We start from the raw sequence: 21606 nt of genomic DNA, 5'->3' as shown, positions 1-21606 counted from the left end.
TCCTATCCAGTCCCACTTTCTCTCCTCTGTCACCATTTTCGCATACAGAAGTGAATTGACAAATTAGATTCTGGTTTTCATGGTGAGAGAAAGGGAAACCAACAGTTAGATATCTAGGGCTAATGGATGCTGCCTGTATGTATCTTATTTCTTTGCTGGTGGACAATTACCTTTACTCCAAAATACTGCTCTCCAGCTGTGAGGCACAATCCAAGCAGGGACAATGGAGTATGATTTTTTATGGTGTGTTAGCTGTTTGTTTCCTTTCCAGTAACGTGCCGTCTTCTGTGGAGAATTCTCTATTCATGCAGACCTGGTTTTAACACTACACCAAAGCTGCATGGTCTCAAGGCTCCTTTCTTCATAAACCAATTTAATAACTATTTTGATTGTTGACAATTACACATTGTATATCTGAAACACATCTAACCCTTCAGAGTGGCAGCATGGCTGAAGGACACCTTGAGGGACTCTGAACAGTCTTTTTATGTGATCTGAAAGTTTTGGAATGCACTGTGAAGCTTTATGAATAAAGCATTTGAATATAATAAGAGTTTTAGTGTAGATTTACTTATGTTATAGCTTTCCTGATTTCCAGGTGCTGATGATAGTTCAAGGCATAAAGCCAGGCTTATAAAAGTATTTGCTTGGCATTTCAGAGATTCAATGAGACCTGGATGGAAGGGTCTAAGGATCAGTCAGCTTAGTGACAGTAGGAGAGCTTGGACATGGATAATATCCGTGACTGTGATCCACAAGAAACAGTGAATATTTTGAATGTGGTCTTTAATGTATGCATCAAAGTTTCCTTAACAGTGTTCTGTGGCAAACTCTGAATATCTGAACGTTTGATCTGACTGTGCCATATCAGTAGCTGAAAATCAGTCTTTCTGTGTTTTTAATGAACATCCTGTCATACCCACCTATAGATAAGTGAGAGAAAAAAAAAAAAAGGGGGCCACTTGGGGGTGGACAGATTTAGCTTGGTTAACATTCAAAGTGTCAGCCTCTTATTATTTGTATGGGACATTGGGTTGCTATAGATGTTATTTTGGTTTCTTTATTCATGGAAGTACTTTTTCTGTCTCTCTTTAAAGTGTTGTTTTGTGTCCTTATCTTATAAAACATGAAGGTAGCAGATATCTAATGAAACAGGAGCAATGTGTCAAGGGTAGAAGGTAAGGTGAATTGGATAAAAATTTGTTAATGAGGAGATAACAGTTTTCTGGGAAAGGTTGGAAAAAACTTGGGAAATCAAAGCTTCTTTCACATTATGTTGTAACTTGTAAGTATTATGGAATTTATTTTTCAAAGGGTTATTATAGACTTTCCAACCCAAGGCTTATAAATATGGCACAGTGAGTTCCTAACTTAGAGCAGTTTAGACTTATCACAACATTAGCAGACAGGAAATGGGATTACTCTGAGCAAGGAAAATGTGTCTTCAATACTGGAATTCTAAAAAGGTTTATTTATGTACTTAAAACATTACTGAGATATTTGAAGCATGGAAAGTATAATGCATCTTTTCTCTCTTAGAAATGTATATTGTTTAGGAAGTGGAATGATTTCTTTTCAATGGCATGTTAATTTTTTTTAGCTGAAACACTGGATTTAAGCATCACTGTGTAGAATCAGTTTGGGTGCAGCAGAACCCTTGCCTCCCTCATCAGGAGCTGTCCATGCCAGAACATTTTTACATAGATCTTACAGAGAATGAAATGTGACCAGGGCCCTACCTTCCCAGATTGTGAGTTAAAGCTTGTTTGAAGCACCAGTGGTTTCCAAAGGATTTATTTTTAAACTTATGCTTTTTGTTGGTGTTTTTCTCTAAACTTCAGGCATTTGAGGCAAAGCTATAACTCTTTTTAACTTTCAAAAATGTTTTCAATAAAGAAAAAAATTCTGATTTTAGCTTCTAGGGAAAAAAAATGTAAAAGTAGAAAATGAAAAACCAGTAGGCTGGGATCATTTTAATACTAAGCTTGATCAGTTTTTTCCCTCTTGTACTTTCATTAAGTACACAAGGCCCCTTTTCTAACTTAATAGTTGTCTAGTGAAGCAGAGGCTGTTCTGCAATGAAAAGTATGCATAATCTTTACTGTGTAACATGCCTATCATGTAGCCATTGTTAGGTAAACAGTAGATAATTGCTAGGTTTATTTAAGATCTGCATTTAAAGTGTCACTGTAATAACTAGGGAAGAGAAGACCAGGCTGAGTTAGCATAACTTTGTGGCAGGGGTGCTCTACCATTGTAGAAAAATTAAGTAATATTAGTCCCACTCATGTATTGCTGGTAGATGAAGAATGTTATTAGGTCCTGTCATTCATTCAGAAGTGTTTTTGTAATGAGTTCTTTAACAAAGGTTGCAGAAGTGGTTGAAGGAAAATAAAAGGACTCTGTTCCACTTAGGAAATTGCAGACAGGTTTTTTTGTGATGTTTCTGAAACAATAATACTGTATTAGAAAAAAAAAATTGGATTTCAGACCAGAGGTTTAATTAAACAAACAAGCAAACCTAATAAAAAGAAGATGAACTGCAGTGGTAGTAATTTTCTAAGTCTTCAGCTTCTAAAGGGAATCTCCTTGTTGCAAGATAAAGGCTGTGTGGATGTTGGCCTTGTAGTGGTAGGCAGCATGCTCTCTGCCCATTCTGGGTTTTCCACAGCAAGCCTGAAGACCCTACAGCAGCAAGTGAGTTATCAAAAGATTTTGGGCTGGGTCAACTTATCACTGGGGCTTATGAGCAGCATGACATTCTCTGACAGGTATCAGCCCTTCTCCCAAACACCCTGTGCTGGCAAGAACAAACAATGACAAGGGAGATGGCAGTAACTGAAAACATGTCTTGGAAGCATCTGTTTCACCTGCAGACCCTCTGTATGCAGAATGACACTGACATTTCAATGTCTCCAGCCCATTTATTGTAACTGGGCAGGCACTGTACACTGGTGATTTGGACTGCTTTGGGAACTGCTCAGCTGTCAGGTTGCTTGAGTGAAAGTTGTTATGCAGAATGGCAGGGCACATCTGCACTTGTAATGTGCAGGTATTACACTTGTTTTGCTGTCCCTGGCTATTATGCCTCCCACCCTGAGGTTGCTGTGCCGCTGCAGAGAAGCTGCAGCTCTTGTGAAATTACCTGAAAATCTTGGATTTTATCATTTAGTGCATGAAGGCGGATCAGCACTGATTTGTTTTACCATGACTGTTGACACAACAGAGGGAAGGGATGCCATTCAGAGGGACCTGACCTCAAGAAGTGGGCCCACAAGAACCTCAAGAGATCCACTCAGTAGTGCTGCACCCGGGTCAGAGCAATCCCAGATGTGAGTATGGACTGGGAGAAGGAGTAATTGAGATAGATGTGTGATCTTACCACCTCAGGATGAATTTCAGTGGAAACAAAGTGTTTGAAAGTGCTGTCTAAATGTGACAGCTCAGTGGCTGGACACCAAAGCTGTAGAAATGTAGAAATTTTACATGCAAAGGGTCCTAACTATTGGAAAAACTTACCTTAGGAACATGGTTAGTTTGCTATCATCCTTATGATTTGATGAGGATGAGGGGTGTTCTGAAAAGCATGTTGTTATCTAGCTACAAAAATGAAGGATTATTGCGTTAGGCCCAGTGTTTAAGAGACACAATGAAGTGGCCATAAACGTATTTTCTATGCTTGCCTTGCTTATCTCCATTAAAAACGCGATTCTTTGGCTGGAAATTGAAATGGATGACATTAAGGGAAGCCTTTCCAAAGGGCAAAAGCCAGGAGGTATTTTGCTCATAAGGTCTGTGTACTTCCAAATGTAAGATGTTACCCAGCAGATGTGACACCCTTCCAGAAGCTGGCAGGCAAAGCAGGCCAGGTGATCCTGCCAGGGCTGGGCTGCTCTGCTTGTGCTTGAACAGGCTTCCCTTCAGCCAAGAGCTTTTCTCCTGCAGGCTTTGCGACATGCTGCTGTTCTCCCCGGAGGGAAGAGTTTCCAGGGACAGAGAGTGCTGCCATCTCATCTCCCCCAGCCCGAGGCCTTCGCTCGGGTTGGTCGCGGCAAGCTGAACCAGGGAAGGCCTTCAGGAAGGCCTCTCCTGACAGACCTGTGCTGAGAGAGGCTCCCAGCCGTCCCTGGGCTGAACGGGGAGCTGTGGGACGAAGGCAGGTCTGTAACCCCGAGTGCTGGCTGGCTCAGAGGCTGCTGACAGCCTCCTGTTCTTTTCCAGAGGCAGCTGTCCTTCTCTGTCCCCTGCTGTGACCCTCTCTGAGCTCGGCTGGCGGGCGCTGGGACATGGATGCCGATGCAGGGTTGTAGGAACCTCGTTGGCAGTAGCACAAAAGCAGCATTTCTCTACAACAGACAGTCTCAGATATGTCTTTTTGTATCAGCTGCGGTTTTCCTAGGTTTTGTGCTTTGAAGGAAACGTTGAAAAAAAACGACCAGCACTCAGTAAAATTACTGTTCTCCTTTCTGATAAGCCAAATGGGCATAAATTAGAGACAATGTCTGCCCCACGTTTCAGAGAGCCTCCTGAGCCTGCCCTGTGAGACAGGACTGTGCTTTTCATCTGGCATTTGGGAGGGCAGGAGGAGTGTAGCACAGGCTTTTCTACTGTAGTGATTTGGCCCTATCAAGTAGACCGATATTTAGCAATTTGTTCTATGAAGTATAACAACGCTGTCTGCAGCACTTCAGTGTTTCTAGATGATGTTTGGACTGTGCAATCAGAGTGTGATTAGGTGGTTTACAGTTCAGAAGCGCTCTGACAGCTGCAATTTTGAGGCTGTAGTGGCAGCAGCAAAGGTAGTTCTCAGCAACACTTTTTCTGACAGTGCCATCTTGTAATTAATATTTGAACCTTGGCTAAAGGCCTCACAGGAAGAAATTGTGTGGCTGTGTGCCTTGGTAGTCTGGCAGTGACTGTGGATATTTCTCAGGCCTGCATCTCTATATTGGCTCCTTACCTGCTGCAACACTGGGCATCTGAGCCCTCTTTCCCCGCATACCCTCTTTATGTACCAAAATGTGGTTTCCTTGGGCTGAGAGCAGGATAAGTAAAGCCCTTTCACACCCCCTGTGCTGAAAACATCAGCAGATTCCTACTGAAACTCAAAGTAATTCTTGCTTGGAAGATGACAACTTGGTAATGTAGTTCACTTTTGTCCTGCTATCGGCAGCATCAAGGGCGATGTAATATCAGCCTGTCTGCTTTCTTCATCTTATGCTATAAAAGAATATCCTTAAAATTTTAACCTTGTAACATTAAAAAGCAAGTATGTGATTTCCATTCAGGGACTCAGGGGACACCTGATTAACTGTTACTCTTATGCTTTTCTCTTGATAATCATTTTTACTGTAGCTGGATGGTGGTTCTGACTCTCAAGGCTTCAAAAATTATTTTCTTTTTCATTGGAGTTTAAGTAGAGCCTTTGAAAAGCCTTTTTTGGGATACATATTCTGGCCAAAGTTTCCTTTTTGGAATGAAGGTCCAGTTTTACCCTGTGTATTTTGTGTTCTTTTGGAATATTTTTGTCAGGTGGTGGTCAGGCAGGCTGAGGGAAGCACCCTGGACCCCTTAAGGCTTTAGAGGGTGCTATTTGCCAAACATTTATTTGGCTTTTCTGAAAACTTGATTTTAGCTTCAGACACACATTTAATTAAAAATGTTCCTTTCGTTCTGATGATTGCCCAAAAATTAAATAAAAATGGGCGGTTTAAAGCCATTTCTTACTGTAACATGAAAAAAAGAGAGTTCGTAGAAGATCATTCAACAATTTTATGCAATGCACTGAGTCCCATTTGACTTCATGGAAGAGACCTCTTAAACGAGTTAGACTCTTTATACATGATGGCTCTAATTCACATCAATAAATGGGTTGTTTTATTGCACAGACTGTGGAAAAATGGAGTCAGTGTTCAGTTGTATTATTCCACTAATGCAGAACTACTGGAGATGCAAAGCAAGCAAAGCATGATTTAAAGAAAAGCCATTTATTAACACCCCACAAGTTTCTGTTAAGAAAAAGATAAGAATATTCCCTTACATTTGCCACAGTTTAAAAGTATCACAGTTGCATTTGATAATAAGAGACCATTTATAAATATTTTATTGTGGTTCAATAATTGATAAAGTGATTTACAGCCACCTTGGTATTACATTAATGCTTGCAAAGTACATTATGCTAACCACATTAGCTGAAAATATGCTTTGTAATTGTAGTGGTTTGTTGGTGCATCATCTGTTAAGCTTTTATTGCCAAAGCCTTTTAATTGTTTCTTTGGTTTGTTATTTGAAATTACTAGCTATTTATCTGAAGAGTGCCTGGCCTTTCTGCCTTTTTTTCATTTGTGTGTCTGTGATAAAAGTGCCCCTAATAAATGCAAAGTAGCAGGTTGTTACAACCTTTCTATGGTCCAGCATCACTGGGTTGTTCTGCATGAGCACACCTTGCTTTCTCACATTGGAAATACCTACCTCAAAAAATCCTGGTAAATTCAGAAACTGCTCAGTCTAAGCCTTTTGCTTTCCAAGATTAAAAGGCCCCCAAAATGAGTATCACAGACAGATTTTTTCTTGTCACAGGCTTGTCATTGTGCCAGGAAGATGATATGTGCAGCATAAGATCTGACCACTGAAAAGCCTCCAGGATCTACCCAGAGAGGATTTACCTGTTCCAGGAATTACATTTCTTCTCTGTTAAAAAGCTGGATAGGTGGATAGGTCAGCAGAATTTTTGACATAGGAAGCCATTGTAACAAACATGGCAGAACCCTGTATACAGGCAGTAATTTATTTTTATTTCCCTTATGAAACCCATTTTGTCAAAAAGCTGATAGGTGACATTTTTAACAGAATTAAAGACAAACTGGGATTTTGCAGGGGTAACTATGCTGTGTACTGGTAAGAGAAAATAGTAAACAAACAAGGCTTTTGGAAGAGGGAAATAACTTCTACAACAGGTACTGTCAGCTGTCTACTCAAAGCTGGGAGGGTGCCATCCTTTATGTCCATCCAAAAGATTTCCTTGAATTTTGTTCTGAGATGCCTGGCATTAGCTGCTGCCAGAGGTTGGGCATGGGACTCAGTACTCATGGTTTAACCCTCTCCTGATATTTTAACCAAACCTTTGAGACAGTATGCTACAATTATATTCTATCTTCTGTTTCTTTGTCTGCACAGCCACAAAGGCAATGATTGATGCAACTGAACAACTTGTTGAGGTGGTGCATCTTTGTGGTCACCACTGGTTTAAACCTTAAAATGGCAGGCATACCTACTCACAGGGCTGGCTGCTCTAGAGAGGATATTTCAGTAATCATAATGCTTTCAGTGCAATGTAATTATCTAATTCATCATTATCATGTTCAAACTGAACAGGTTTTTGCAAAGTCAGTCTAAAACCGTAGAAACTGTTTTTTCTCCGTCACACACAATTTGATTTATTTTAATCAAACCTCGACAACATCTTGATGGGAAAAAGAAGCAGTGCCATCACACAATTCACTGAGTGTTTAGTTTTTCTTTTTAGGGGTAAAACACTGGCTGGAGAAGTCAGTTTTGTGTGGGCTGCATAGTTTGGGGCCAGCTTGCACACTGCACTCCCTGCTGAGAGTAATTAAACAATGTCAGCATTTTCTGACTTGGTTTTTCTGGCTTTCTAGAAGATTGGCTGGGAACACTTAGGTGCTGAGCTTGTTTGAGGAGATGATCCTTCATAAAATTTGATCTGGTCTAATTTTAGGTGTGCCAGCCAGGAAACTTGTTTCTTGTTTGCTTTATGAAATTATTGCATACCATTTGTTTTCAACTGATACTGAGCCTACATTTTCACTACTGTAGCACATCCCATTACTTATAGTGAAATCCTCCACATTACTCTTTAGCTATGTGGCTTCATACCTCTGAAAGAATGCTGAGTGCTCCTTCTTTTATGTTTTGTGTCTCCTTTTTCAGGTGGAAGTGCTCAGTTCTACAAATAGTTTATTTGGTGACTGACTTCCCAGGCTGATAATTCTTGGGGATTTTGTAAGACCAATAAGGTTGCTTCTTATATCCCAAGGCTTTCATCAAAATGCTTGTCATTTTATATGTTGAATTGGGAAATGTATGTTGTGAACTGTTTCTCATGGCCCCCACTAAGGGACCTTCGCTTTTGCCAATAATCTTAGACTTGACAGGGACCTAAAAGGGTCTTGTGTCTGTTCTCTACTGCCCAGCATTAACCTCTGCAGAGTTAACCCATGAGAGAACTCTGAGTAGCTGGGGCATTCTGTTCACAGAATATCTGAAGTAGGGGAAATGAGCTTTTGGAAGAGACTTTAAAAAAAATAAGGGTAAAAACTAAACTTGAAAAATCCTCAACAAAGCAACTGAGAAGTATCTTAATTAGTTTCATAAATCATGTGAAAACACCTTCTGAGGCAGTGTGAGACACCATCTTCAGTTTCCACTAAAGGTTGTCTGAAACACTCAACCTAGAAACCTACAGAAAGAAATATCCTAAAATGCTCAGAAGTGCTGGAGCATACCAGGATTCAGCCTGTAGGAAATATGGAAATTGTAACATTCGTGTCTTCTGCCTGAAAAAAAATGGGCCCCTGGCATAGTACTGAGGTTTCAGCTTCTTGTATCTTGAAAAATTAATATGATTCAGCCTTATGGTTATCCAGGATTTCAGAGAAGCATTTGACATATGTAGCAGAGAGAGCATTTGTTTCACCTGAATAGGTTTTGTTATCCAGAAAGGGACAGGCCTCCCACATCTGTTATATTTGTCAGCTGTGAGTAGATGTTTTTTGGTACCTAGGATGTGTTGTGATGATGATCACCTTCCTTAAGGAACCTGGGTCTCATCAACAATTAACACTAAAGACTGAAGTTTATTCTAGAGCTTTGGGTGTAATACTTTTGGATTAAAATTATCAGCAGATGTTAAAATAGGGAGGTGAAGGAAACCAGAAGCCTGCTAAGGGTGTTAAAATGACATTATCGTAGCACAGAAGTATTCAGTTTACAAACCTGGATCTCTGAAGGTGTAAATGAACATCTGGTGCTAATTGCAGTGATCTAAAGTAGGTGACTGTGATTTTGGGAAGGAGAGATTAGCAAGACCCTGCAGTAGTGATATTGATGCCTGAAAGGGGTAATTTTAGAAGTGTTTCTCCTTGAAGGCAAAGACTTTTGGTGTCTATTAACTTTTAAATATACCAGCTTACTTGCACACTACGCCTACTCTCTTGCTATGGCTTTTGTATTTAAAATCAGAATTGATAGGACTATTGACTTTTGAGTTCCTTTTTTTTGTTTGTTTTTTTGGGTCTTTTTTTTTTAATTGGCCAACCTGAGACATCATAATGGCAATAATTCCAAATTTCTGAAAGCTGACTTCCCCTTTTAAGTAAATTATATCAATTGCATTTATCCGTCTAAGGTACGTTCAAATATGGAAAAAAATAGTTCCTTTTTAAGACCCCTATGTTTTGATTCCATCTATCACTTTAGCTAATATCTCAGGTTTAATAATAATGTATATTTTTTTATGCTTAGTCTGCTGCAGAACAGTTAATTTTATGTGTTTAGCAAATAAAGTAAAAAATTCATCAAACAGCTCTCTGGTGAACACTGACATTTGTCTGTCACAAGAATCCCAGCCCGCTCTTCCCTCAAAAGTTTCTTTTTTAATTTAACCTTACTCATTATGTGATTTCTGATATAATTTCTGACGCTAATGGTTTTGTGTGCTTGAAAATATTAGCAGAAATGAGCCTGCCCTCAAAAGCTCTCTCTTCTTTAGAGAATTCTGACCAATTTACAAGGGGCTTGTGCATGTTATGATTTATAGAAGAACTCCATTCATACCTGAGAGTCTGAATAGAGCAATTAAACCAGAGGCAAAAGAAGGAGGCTAATTTTTGGTATTATCATCGGTAAGACAATTTCTCTTGAAGAAAGGAGGCTAAGGGACCATTGATTTCAAATCAAATGGATGTGTGGTGGATGCTTCTACAGCCTCATATTATTCCAGCAATATTTGTGTCCTTTTGAAATATCACAGGGGACACTGATTTGATTACTCTGTTGCTGTGGAGACCACAAATGTATGTGTCTCAGAAATTCTCACTTCATTCCTGTTTTCATGTGACATCCCCTCAAAGTGACAGTCTCAGAAAGGGCAGCTGCACCCTTACAAAATCCTGTGAGCAGGGAACAGGGCTGATGGCACATGGAGAAGCAACATCTTCTCAATTAAGAGATTAGAGGTAACACCTGACAAGGACACCTAATGAAAAATGAAGTGGATGAATCAAGCTTTTCCATCTGCCTAGTTGCAGTAAAGCTACTTTATAAAGAAATACTGATGAGTTTGGTTCATTCAGGGCATTGGGTGACTCCTGCAGTCCTAAATGGAACCTGTCTTGTCGGTAGATGGGATTTACATCAAGTCAGTGCTCAGCAGCTCATGGCCTTCAGAGTATTTCTGATTTAGCCGAGATGAACAAGAGAAATTCAGAGAATTTGAGAAACATGTGAAGGAGACCTGAAGACATCATGGAGCAGTCCAACCTTCACGTGACATGACTTTCAGGTCCTGTGTTGGTGGCATTGAATAAACTCTCCAGAAAAGAAGGCAGCCAGGTGAAGCAGAGGAAAGACTGCCCGAGTAACCCCAGCTCAGGGTGATGGTCTGACATTATCATGTAATATGGACACACACCTAGGGACACATCTCAGCTGTTCAAAGGAGACAAGTTACTCAACTGGGACTCTATGAGGGATGCAGGTATCAGGGTGTTTAATGCCACTGTGAACTGTGCAAGGACTAACTTCATATGTGTGTGAACACGGCAGGCACAGAGTTTGGGTCACGTTGTAGTGGAGCTACAATTTGTGCTTCCTGTGTGTTCCCATTATATGGAAGGAAATGATGATGAATTTTTGCATATAATAATATGATTTTAGGTAGTAGATTTGAAATAGGAGTCTATGAGACAGCATTCTCTGACATGCTGCCTGTGTCATGTGCAGGGACAGATGGAGCTGGGGAATCTCAGGTCATGGCTCAAAGGAAAATAGTATAGGGGAAGGATATCATACCCATTAGAAAAATAGGGAAAATTGGAATGGATAGGGGCCATATGGGGAGAGAGAACCAATGCAGAACCAGGCAGGCAGTGCTTGAAATGGAAATTTAAAAAAAAATTCTAAGAGAGTTTTAGAACCAAAGGCAAGGAAAAGCTAAGAAACATAGACTTGTTGAGGGGAGAAACATCTTTTCAAGGAGAAGTTAAGAAAGTATAATTCTGGACAAAACTAGGACACAAGTTGGTAAGAATAAGAGAAAAAATAACAAAAAGTTTGAAAAAGTGAAGTCTCAATTTATCAGGACATGGATACTCAACCAACAGGACCTAAAATATGTGTGTCCTTCCTGAGAAGACTGGGAAGTATCTGTTATAATTAAAGAAACTGATATAACAGCTTTTTTAGAAAGTTAGTGGAATATTTAAGAAAATGGGACACTGCTATCTTTAGATATAAGGTCTATAGAAATGATAGAGCAGGTAATCCTTTGGAAGTGAAGTTGCATGTTAGGGAAAGCTTGCAATGAAGGAAGCAAGCTATCAAGAAGTATCTTTATGGATTAAATTTCTCCTGAAAATGGGAAGAAATCCCTGCAAAGCCACTGTACCAGCTAGTCAGAGTATTTGTGAGGTGCATAGGTCAAAGAGCCTGTGGGGGAAGAAATGCCACAATAATGGGAACCTATGTGGAATACATCGGGAATGATAGCAAGACACCGTTTTTTGTCCCAGTTAATAAGTATGGGAAGCAACTCTGCTGAGTGTTAAGGGAGAAAATTCTTGATATAGCCCCTTGAATAATCAAGATTATTCTTGATAAGTAAAGCATGCATTCTACTTCAAATTATAAAGTTCCAGTATTTGGAGGCAGAATTATTCAGTGGCTGTTTTCCCACAGAAACTCCCCCCCACACACATTCAAATTAACACAGGGAAAAATAAATCAACAATCTAGTGTTTAGCTTTTAAGTAGAAATGAGAAAGCTCATTAAAAAGGAGTTTTCAGATAATGTGTCAAAACAGGTGCTTTGTCTAGGTAGGGGACTGAGGAATAGCACCAAATGTAAAGCTAAGAGGCTCTTCACTGCTTGGTCTTTTTGTACTGTAAAGGAGATGTGTGACAAGGATGCCTTTTAGAAGACACTATATCTAATTATACAACAAAAATACAGTTTTCATGTTGAAATATTGATGGTTTGAGGGGAGAGTGCTAGGGAAAGAAGAATATTTTTAAATAAAAACTGTTTTTTAATGAAACAAATACAGGGACTTAGTAAAACTGGAGCTTGCACAGAGTTCACTTAAGGTAGAATAGATCTATCACAGAAAATGTATTCTTTAAAAATAGAAGAGTGGCTATCCATGGTTAGATTTTTCACCTTTGCTTTCTGAAGTATGAGTTACAGAAAACTTTGTTAAATTGTGTATACATTATAAATTGTACCTGTATGAGAAAGGTCATGTTCAGAAGTGGTTATTATGCTGCACTTGCTGTCTCATGATATAGCTCATAATGCTCTATTTGGCATGAAACAAACCTGATAAATTGTCTCTTGCAAGGAAAGGACAAAAGACTTGAGGAAAAGGAACCCATAAAAAGAAAGGTACCAGCTCTCATTTTGCAGATGTTAATTCTTTCTCTGCTATTTGGGATGACACAGCTATTCTGATCAGGTCTGTTCATTTGTGACTCCACACAGCTGCCTTTTAGCTAAATAACCCAGATGCATAGTTCTGAGCTACAAGCTACAATGCTCATTATAGCAGTTTGGAGTTCTTCCATCTGACTGCTTTCTCAAACAAAAAATATTTGGTATGGTTAAATATCTTGTTTTTCAAAGGATTTGTGTGTGCATCCTTATTGCAGTCCTGAACAAAAAATTCATACATCCATTGAAATGGATGTTGCTGTGCAGGTGACTCACCCTCCTGTTTCCTTCTGCAAATCCCCCCCAACACACACATCCCCCAGAGCACTGCCAGGTGAGAAAGGGTCATGGTTCCTCAAAGAACCTGTGCTGAGGTTGTTGGTGAGGATAGAGGCCTGATGGGCTGAACCTACAGTCAGGCACAGACCGTGCTTTCAACTGAAATGATTTGTGTTTGGATTTTAGGTTTGATTCTGTGTATGTTTGCCAGAGGTCAACTTGCCTCTGAAAAAAGTGTTTCTAAAATGAAATTAAAGAGTTTAATGTGGAGGAAAGGTCAAGAATTGCTTTTTGGGCTGTTCTCAGGCAAAGTAACTCATAGAAAGAGGCTGAAAGAGAATTAAAGAAAATGTCAAGTAAGATTTCCTAACAATGAGGTTCATTAGTCTCTCCAGGGAATGATAGGAGCATATGTTAAATCCTTTCGGCTAAAAATGAAGAAGATATTCAGTCAGTCCTGATTTTATATCATTTGGCCCCTTTTGCTGGAGTTAATTCAGTTTGTAAAGAAAAAGCTTCCTGCCTACTCTTCATACCAAGGACTTTTTGGGTATTGAAATGGCACTGCTACAGATAACAGGAAATAATGCTACCCTCTCTGCATGGGGTGGCATCTGTATTCTATCCCTGGTCTTGATTTGAAGGTATAATATATCTTTCCCACATGGAGGGACAGAACCCCTTGGAGGCAATAAAACAGCTAATAAGAGTAAGATTACACATAGGCAGTTTAGCATTGAAGATTACAAAAATGTTTACAGATTGTGCAGACACAGTTAACAGGTGTCAAAAGTGCTACTAAGTATTTTTAGCATTGCCAGGCTGCCTTTGTAGCCTGTGATGTGACACTGTACCTTTCATAGGTCTCTGAGGCAGCAGTATTCACGCTGTTGGCCAAATCTTAAGTCTTGTGGTCAATTGGGTAGCAGATTGTTAAGGGTGTGCAGCAAAAAAATGAAGCAAAAATGCAAACAGTATGGCTGGTAGTGATTTTTTTTTTTTTTATTGTTCAGTAATGTGTGACTTGCATGTAAATTCTTCACTTGAAATCCAAGCAGCAATATTATGCACTGTGCTCATTTTTAAGTTTTCTTTTTCCTTCCCTGTATCTCTAATGTCCTTATGTTGAAAGGTGAGTCTTACACTAAACACTTGAAGAAGACAGCCTAGGGATTATAGTAAATCCAGCAAGAAAGAAGCCATGGCTTCATCCAGAGTTCATTTGTCAGGATTTATATATGGAATGATCACAAAGAACACTATTCCATTGAGACCCTCCAGCTAATAATGGGTAAACTCTGCTTGATCACCAATGGATCTGTCAAGAGGAGTAGAAAAGGAGTAAAGGAGTGGCTTTTTGGGAACAAGGTAGTTTCCTGTTGTGCTTGCATAGAGGATGTTTGAATAGGTGAAGGGAGAACACTGTAGAATGGGTAAATACAGGTAGCATTCAGTACTCTTATTTGGCTCAGACATGGAGTGGATAGAAATTGCCACTACTCTCTTAAGTCAGTAAAAACAAGCTACTTATGTTCATGGAGAGTGTAATCCAAAATGTGCATCCAGATTCTATATGGGTTTTGTGAGAGGCAGGAAAGGGGTACTGGAGACCACGATGTTTCTGTATGACTTTTTCACTTCTACACGCCTTAGACAATGATTCTGCCTTTGTTTTATGCTACTCCCTAGTGTATGGCATAGACTGACTCCCTGATGATAGAAAGAATACTACAAATTCTGTTCCAAAGTGCCCAATGGGGGGTTACAAATCCATAATAATTAAGCTTTCACCCCACAACAAAATAAAGTAATTAACATCTTGTTATAAAAGAGCTTTAGCAGCTGAGGATTTTACCCAGCTGTGATTTTTCTGAACATGATGAAGTTGGAGGAGGTGATTAATACACTTTGCATGTAAAGGAATGACCCTTATACAATAAATGTTACCAGACTTCTGAGAAATCTCTAAATAAAATAACACCCCTATACAATGATGCAGTGATTGAATTGTTTCTCCAGGCATGATTTTGTGTAAGGAAAAAACACCAACTGAAAGTAAAGCCCCATGTTTATTAGTATATCTCTCAATGGGAAAAAAAATGTTAATGAAGAAAATACATCCAGCTTATAACTCTAGTTCTTAATTCAGTGAAAGATTTATTTTAAGGGCAGGCAAGGAAAATAAATATTATCTTTAAATGTAATAGTTCCAACTCCTCTGCTGTGGACAGGGACACCTTTCGTTAAACCAGGTTGTTCATAGCCCCATGCTTTCAATGCATCCAGGGATGGGGAATCCACAACTTTCCTGGGCAACCTGTTCCTTTGCCTCATCATCCTCACAGTAAAGAATTTAATACCTAATCTAAACCCATACTTCCAGTTTGAAGCCATTCTCCCTTGTCCTGTCACTATATGCCCTGGTAAGTGGTCACTCTCCATCTTTCTTGTAGATTTCCTCCAGGTACTGGAAGACTGCAAACAGGTCATTCTGAAGCCTTCTCTCTTCTAAGCTGAACAATCCCAATTGTCTCAGCCTTTCCTTATAGGGAACTGCAATAAACCAGGCAAGCAGGAAGGTCACAGGGCCATGCCTAATGATGGAGTCACCAGTACTGAAATGTTGCATTTGACAGTATGCACAGTACTTATAACTAGGAAATGCCAAATAAGATGTTATTAAATTAGGTGGCTATTCAAAGAAGGCATAGTAAACAGGATTGTTGTGAATTCTCTGTGATATTTTCTCCTGAGCTGATTATTTGTGTTCCACCAGAACAATTCAGTTTCACTCTGAACTTGAGAAACTCAAAAGGCTCCTGCCGTTTAAATGTTTCAAAGGTTAAATATTTAACAGAACAAACTGAGGCTGTGGTTACAAATGGAAAACCCTTTGTAATAATGAGGGATGCTCGGTAGGACTGTAAATCTCAATTGTATTAATGTGGGGAGAGTGCTGTGAAAAAAAGGGGTTAGATATGTTTTTATTGTTTGACTTTTGAGTGGATTTGTTTCCACAGTCCAGTGAAACTTTCTTGTTTAAGCTGTGCTTTTTACATGCAGAAAATATTATAGAACAGGAGTCTGGCCCTGATTTGATGGCTCTTTGGGTCTCTCTTCTCACACTCATGCTCTCGCCTGTTCCCAGTCCCTTCAGCACTCCTTCTGCCATTGTGCACATATGAATGTCTGAACCAGCCTTCTAAACTCCCCCAGCTGAAAGTCTGGCTATTGAAGAGTTTTAATTTACTTACCGATGCTGTATTTTCCCTAGGGCTTGATGTATCTCTGCAGTGGTTTCTTGACCTTTCTCCCATGGTTGTGGTGAATAGATCATTTCCTTTGCAGCAACCTTTTGTGTATTTAGCAACTTCTCAGCAGTGGCCTACACTTGTATATCCTTGCAGTCTTTCCTTACCTATTTCATACCTAATTTTTATTTCCCTCCTCATGCCTTCTCCTGCTGTGTCCATATCCTTTCTAAACTGTGCTGAGTGTTTTTGCTGTGGCCTTGCAGCTGCTGAGGTCAGGAGCTTCCCACCTGTTTGGGTAGTCTCTCTTTACATCCCCTGGAGTAGCATTTGCCTTATCTGTTCCTGTATTTTAACTTATTTAGAGCTAGTTGGGAGTCTTATATTACTGATAATGATTTTCTTTTGAATTTTGCAGGATTTCAGAATTGTTCTTTGTATTCTCTTGCCTAGGTTGTCAGTCATAGCATGGTGCAGGAATAGGAAAGACTTTCCTGGGAGTCTTCTTGATAATCTGAGAGTTTGGGTGGAAAATAACATTGAAGGACTTAGAGCAGTTTTCTGCAGAGAAATCTGGACTCTGAACAGCTGTTTTTGAGCATTTCAGGGGTGTCTAAACATTCTTCTGAGGCTTGAAAAATTTCCAATATTTTAACTCCTTGCATCCTTGAAAACCCCATCTTATTAGTTGTTCACTCACATTGTGCTAAAATTTACCTTGAAAGGTCATTTGAAGTCATACCTGAAAATAGAATCTACTTTCCTGAATAATTTGTGTGTCTTGTCAGGTTTTATAAAGGTAGCTTTGCCATTAGTGCCAGGGCTGATCCAATATGCAATACTTCAAAACGAAAAAAGGAGATGAATATTGGATGCAAACTTATTTACTGAATTTTCTTGAAATTCCTATAATACACCTTATTGCAACCAATAGAGTCACCCATCAATCTGCTTAAATCTTTGGTGAAGAATGTGCTTATAAATTACCAAGTGTAAGAATTAGTCATTATGTGTCAGCAAGTGCTGTTTCTTGTGCCTGGTCTGGTCAGTTTATAAGGACTACACAGAAAACTAGCAGGTTTTGGTGATATTAGGTGCCAAAGAATTAAAGTCCCTCCAGGGACAGACAGAGAGTGGGGTTCAGAATACAGTCTTTATATCCTCCCCCAGTATGCTGATATGAGTTTAAAGAGTATTTATATTCTGTAAACCTAAAAATTACTGAAAGAAAATGAGTAACTGAAGGTCAAATGCTTTACTTGAAAAATGCATTTTTTCCCAGTGTGCTAAGATACTGTTCACAATTTCATCTATAAAGCAGAAAAATGGAAATCATTATGCAAAGACTTATCCTGGCTGGGAAGAAGCTGAAATTTTTATTTCAGCTGTCGTTTTATACAAGAGTGTTGTGCTTCAGAAACACTATGGAGAGCCCTGGTGCTTTAAGCCCATGAAGCTCTTACAGAAAATTGCAGCTCTGTCCTAATTTGGAGAATTCAGTATCCCTACCTGAGGCACATGGAAACTATATCTGCTGGGGATGGGACTATTGATTTGTTTCTCTGGAGCTCTGCAGTATTCTCCTTATCACTCAGACACTCCACACCAATGAAACCTGCAAGTAACAAAAGGAATGTTTTATTGAAAATACTTATTTTTCACTGTGATGGAAAACACCTGAATTATATATTTCGTTTGGTGTAATTGTCTTTGTTCAAGTATCATTTAAGTGATCCTCTATTGTGTGCTTAACTGAGGGTTTTTTTCAATCTTTATTTATTTCTGAAAGTTTGTTTAGGAGAGCTGAATATTTAGAGAAAAAAGTAGCATTGAACTGAACTGCTCCTACACAGTTCTTCCAAAATAATCTTTGAGGGTGAATAGAGTCTTTTACCAAAGTACAAAGGAAAGAACGTTTGACTGTGAATTTAGTGTTGATATCCTGGGAGAAACAGGAAAAAAACCAGTCCTTTTAATGGGTTGCCTAATTTCACAAATTACCTTTCATATTAGTAACTGACTTGAAATGAAGAAACATTAATTATATGAAACTAAAAATAATGGATAATTTCAAAGTAGAGGAGTCTCTGTGGGATGTTAAGTCTTGGAACTATTTCTTATATGAATCCCTAAAAATGTTGAATATTGTTTATAAAACCATTTAATAATAAATCCTCTATGTAAGTTCTTCAAACACTTGGGAGGACAGAAACTTGCTTCCATAATAGAAAATAAGGGCATTTATACAGTTCAGATTGGTCAGGAAGGCTCTGCTCTTTGGGTCTATTTTCACATGCACTGGTGTTAAGAAGGGAAGCCTTAACATTGTTTCCATGCTCTGGCAGAAATTATTTTTCATCTTTCCCCCCTTGATGTGAACTTTTCTGTATATGAAAAACTCAGAGATTTTTATTTTTGTAATTCACATTTTTATTAAAAATTACCTCTTCTCAACCATAGTAGAAAAATGCATTGATGTTTTAGAGTATGATTTTGTGATAATGTCTTCTTTGGGAAAGAAAAAAAAAAAAAAAAAGAGAAAAGGAAAAGGTTCCAAAAGGTTTTGAAATGTTGAACTAATAGTGTAGAATTCCCCGCTATTGCCATCACAGATGAGAAGGAAGGAAGTTTCATCCATTTGATTAGATTTCTGAAAGAGGGCAAGGGTTTGAATGTAGTTCCTGTCTCCATAATCTCCTTAAAAGGGTTTAATTTAAGAGCCTGGCACATTTGAGACAGGATAATTTGGAAGTGTAGGAATAAGGAATAGTACATTTGAGGGGAAAGCCCCTCAAATATCTTCATGGGAGACCATAGTGTTCCTTTGTAGTAAAACAAGGCAGGCCCAGCTGATCTTTCCCATGCCATTGTCAGCCAATGTCTAAATAAGCACTGTTTAAAGTACAATCAAAAAAAGCAGCACATTGGAAGGGACTTCAGAGGCACCACAAGGCCCTGCCAGAGCTCCCGACCTTTCCAGGATACACAGACTGATGCTGTTTCTTCCAGTTCCCAATAAACTTCTGGGATTTGAGGTCTATCTCCATCACCTACTACAAAATGAAAAGTGCTGTTTTTACTCCTTTTTAAGGGTGCATCAGTAGTGGTTGAGTACTTGTGACTCAGGCTTTACTGCTTCCACCAAATCTGTGTATTTCTTTTTACCTGGAATGGTGCTATTTAGCTTTTCACATCTGCATTGTCTCATTTTGGTTATTTAACGGATCCAACAAAGTGGTAGAAAGCACAGGGCTTTGAAGACTGATGTATAAACAGGGGAAAGGTGCAGATTTTCTATTCATTAATCATGCTGGGCTTGACCTGTGCCTGGCTTATCGTGTAGGAACTTGAGTCTTTTCAGGTACACTGAACATACTTTGGCTGACTGTACAAGAGGCAGGTATCTGCCATCTGCTTTTGCAGCTAAGGAGTCACAACACTCTGACTACTGAAGGATGTGTATTAACCTCTTCCAGCACCCTCGTTTCCCTGAAGTATTGCATGTGTTTAATTTTAATTTTTTGTGTGCAGTTTCATTGCTGTATTTATTTGAAGGGCCAGATTTTTAAGCATTCTGAGATGTTAAGGATGCATCAGTTCATCCTGTTATAAAACTATGTGTGAGAGGTTCTAGTCTCTGTTGCTTGGCTCCCAAATCTATCTTGGCTTGTGGTACCAAGGTCAGGAAGGAAGTTCTGAACCTGTTGAGTGTCACTACTTTTTGGTTTTCTTCTTCTCTCTGCAGGCAGATTTCTTCCAAAACTAAACATTCACCATGTGCATTGATGTGTATGGGAAATCATTGTCAGACAGGACACAGCTCTCACTGAATTCCTTCCATCCATGTTTACTCGTGCTGCTTTGGTTGAGCTTTTTTGGTTCTTATTGAAACGTTGTATACTTGTAACTGTGATTGTTTGCAAGCTTTGCACTTTGTGAGTTTCTCTGTCACTTGGACAGGGAACTTCAGTGCATCCAGGAACCTCATGGATTGCTTATGCCCTCTGCATTGTACCTCCAGCAGATGTCCAGGTGGTTGGAGTACCCCAGGAGGACCTGGGCTGGTGAAGGTGAGGCTGCACCTATCTGTCTGTAGAGGATTCATCTGCTCAGTCTTCCTGAGTGGGTGGCCTTTAGCAGATCCTCACTATAATGTCACCTGCCCTTGCCCTCCTTTAGTCCTGACCCACAAGATCTCAATCAGCTCCTAATCCACCCCCAGGTGGAATTCCATGCACTTCAGCTGCTCATTGGCACAGAGGACTACACACCCTTCTTGCCCCCTCTTCCTGTCCTTCCTAAAGAGCCCATAACCTTTTATTTCAACACTCCAATCATAGGAGGCATCCCAATTTTCTCCATGATGCCAGTGACACCACAGTCCTGCAGGTGACTCAGGCTTTACTGCTTTACTGCAGATGTGCACACATCTCTAACCCTTCATGTTTATCTCCCATACTAAATGTGTTTGCATAGAGGCATTTAAGCTGGGACTTGGATGAGGCTGACTTACTGGCTGGAGTTGATGAAATTCCTTTGTGCTGGGCTTCAGGTGCTCTCCTGCTGACCTGTGATCTATCTCCACACTCTGGGCATCTTCCACTGTCACAGGCATCACACTTGTAGGAGTGGGATGGATTGAAGTTCAGCTTCCTCAGCAACTGTAACTTAAAATCCTCCTCACCATCTGGGCAGGACAATGAACAAATTTGCTCTTTCCCTTCTCTGACAGATGGGGACCTCATCAGTCCCAAACAGGCCAGGTTTCTCCAAGCAAGTCCCATGGCTGAACTGCTGGCTGTGGCATCTGTCCCATATCCATTTGTTGCTTGCTAGATTTGACTGGCCCTTTCAAGCCCCTTCCCTCTGATTGGATTGATGAAAAAGCCCTAGATGTGATCCAGAGTCCCTCACCACTGCTGTGTAATCCTCCAGTTTCTTGGTGACGTCCCTGATATGAGCCCCAGTAAGCAGCACGGCTCCCTAGAGTGCCCTGGGCCTGCTGGTGTAGCTCTCAGAAAATACTTGTTGTATGTGCATACATTTGTCATGTATAATGTACAAGGCCTTTTCCAGTCGATTCTACAAAAAGGGAGTGTACAAACCATCGCTCTAGTCCTTTTCTCTGGATATGATTTGATGGAAGCATCACTGATTTGGGAACTCAAAGCCCCAGAGTCGTTCTTCTGCCACTGGCTGGAGCTCTTACCTTTAGCAAAGTACTTCTTCCTTCTATCACCAGGTTTGTTTGGCTGGTCAACTTTCTGGAACAGGGCTGTCTTCTCATTTAAGTGAGTAACTTCTGTGAGGCTTGTCTCTTTTTTTTTTTTCTACACCTGTGTTTTTTTC

General features: G+C 39.7%; 1 long non-coding RNA gene across 1 annotated transcript; it reads left to right on the top strand.

The window, feature by feature from the left end:
• The first annotated feature begins 3868 nt into the window (after positions 1-3868).
• Positions 3869-11094, top strand: LOC147653115 (uncharacterized). The gene is made up of 2 exons (XR_015286793.1): positions 3869-4160; positions 6580-11094. It is a non-coding gene; the product is annotated as an uncharacterized LOC147653115 (long non-coding RNA).
• The last annotated feature ends 10512 nt before the right edge of the window (positions 11095-21606 follow it).

The sequence above is a fragment of the Cyanistes caeruleus genome, chromosome 5 (assembly GCF_971803275.1).
Source record: "Cyanistes caeruleus chromosome 5, bCyaCae1.hap1.1, whole genome shotgun sequence".
NCBI classification, from domain to species: Eukaryota; Metazoa; Chordata; class Aves; order Passeriformes; family Paridae; genus Cyanistes; species Cyanistes caeruleus.
Note: the sequence above shows the minus strand (reverse complement) of the source record. Positions and strands in the feature narration are given on the sequence as shown.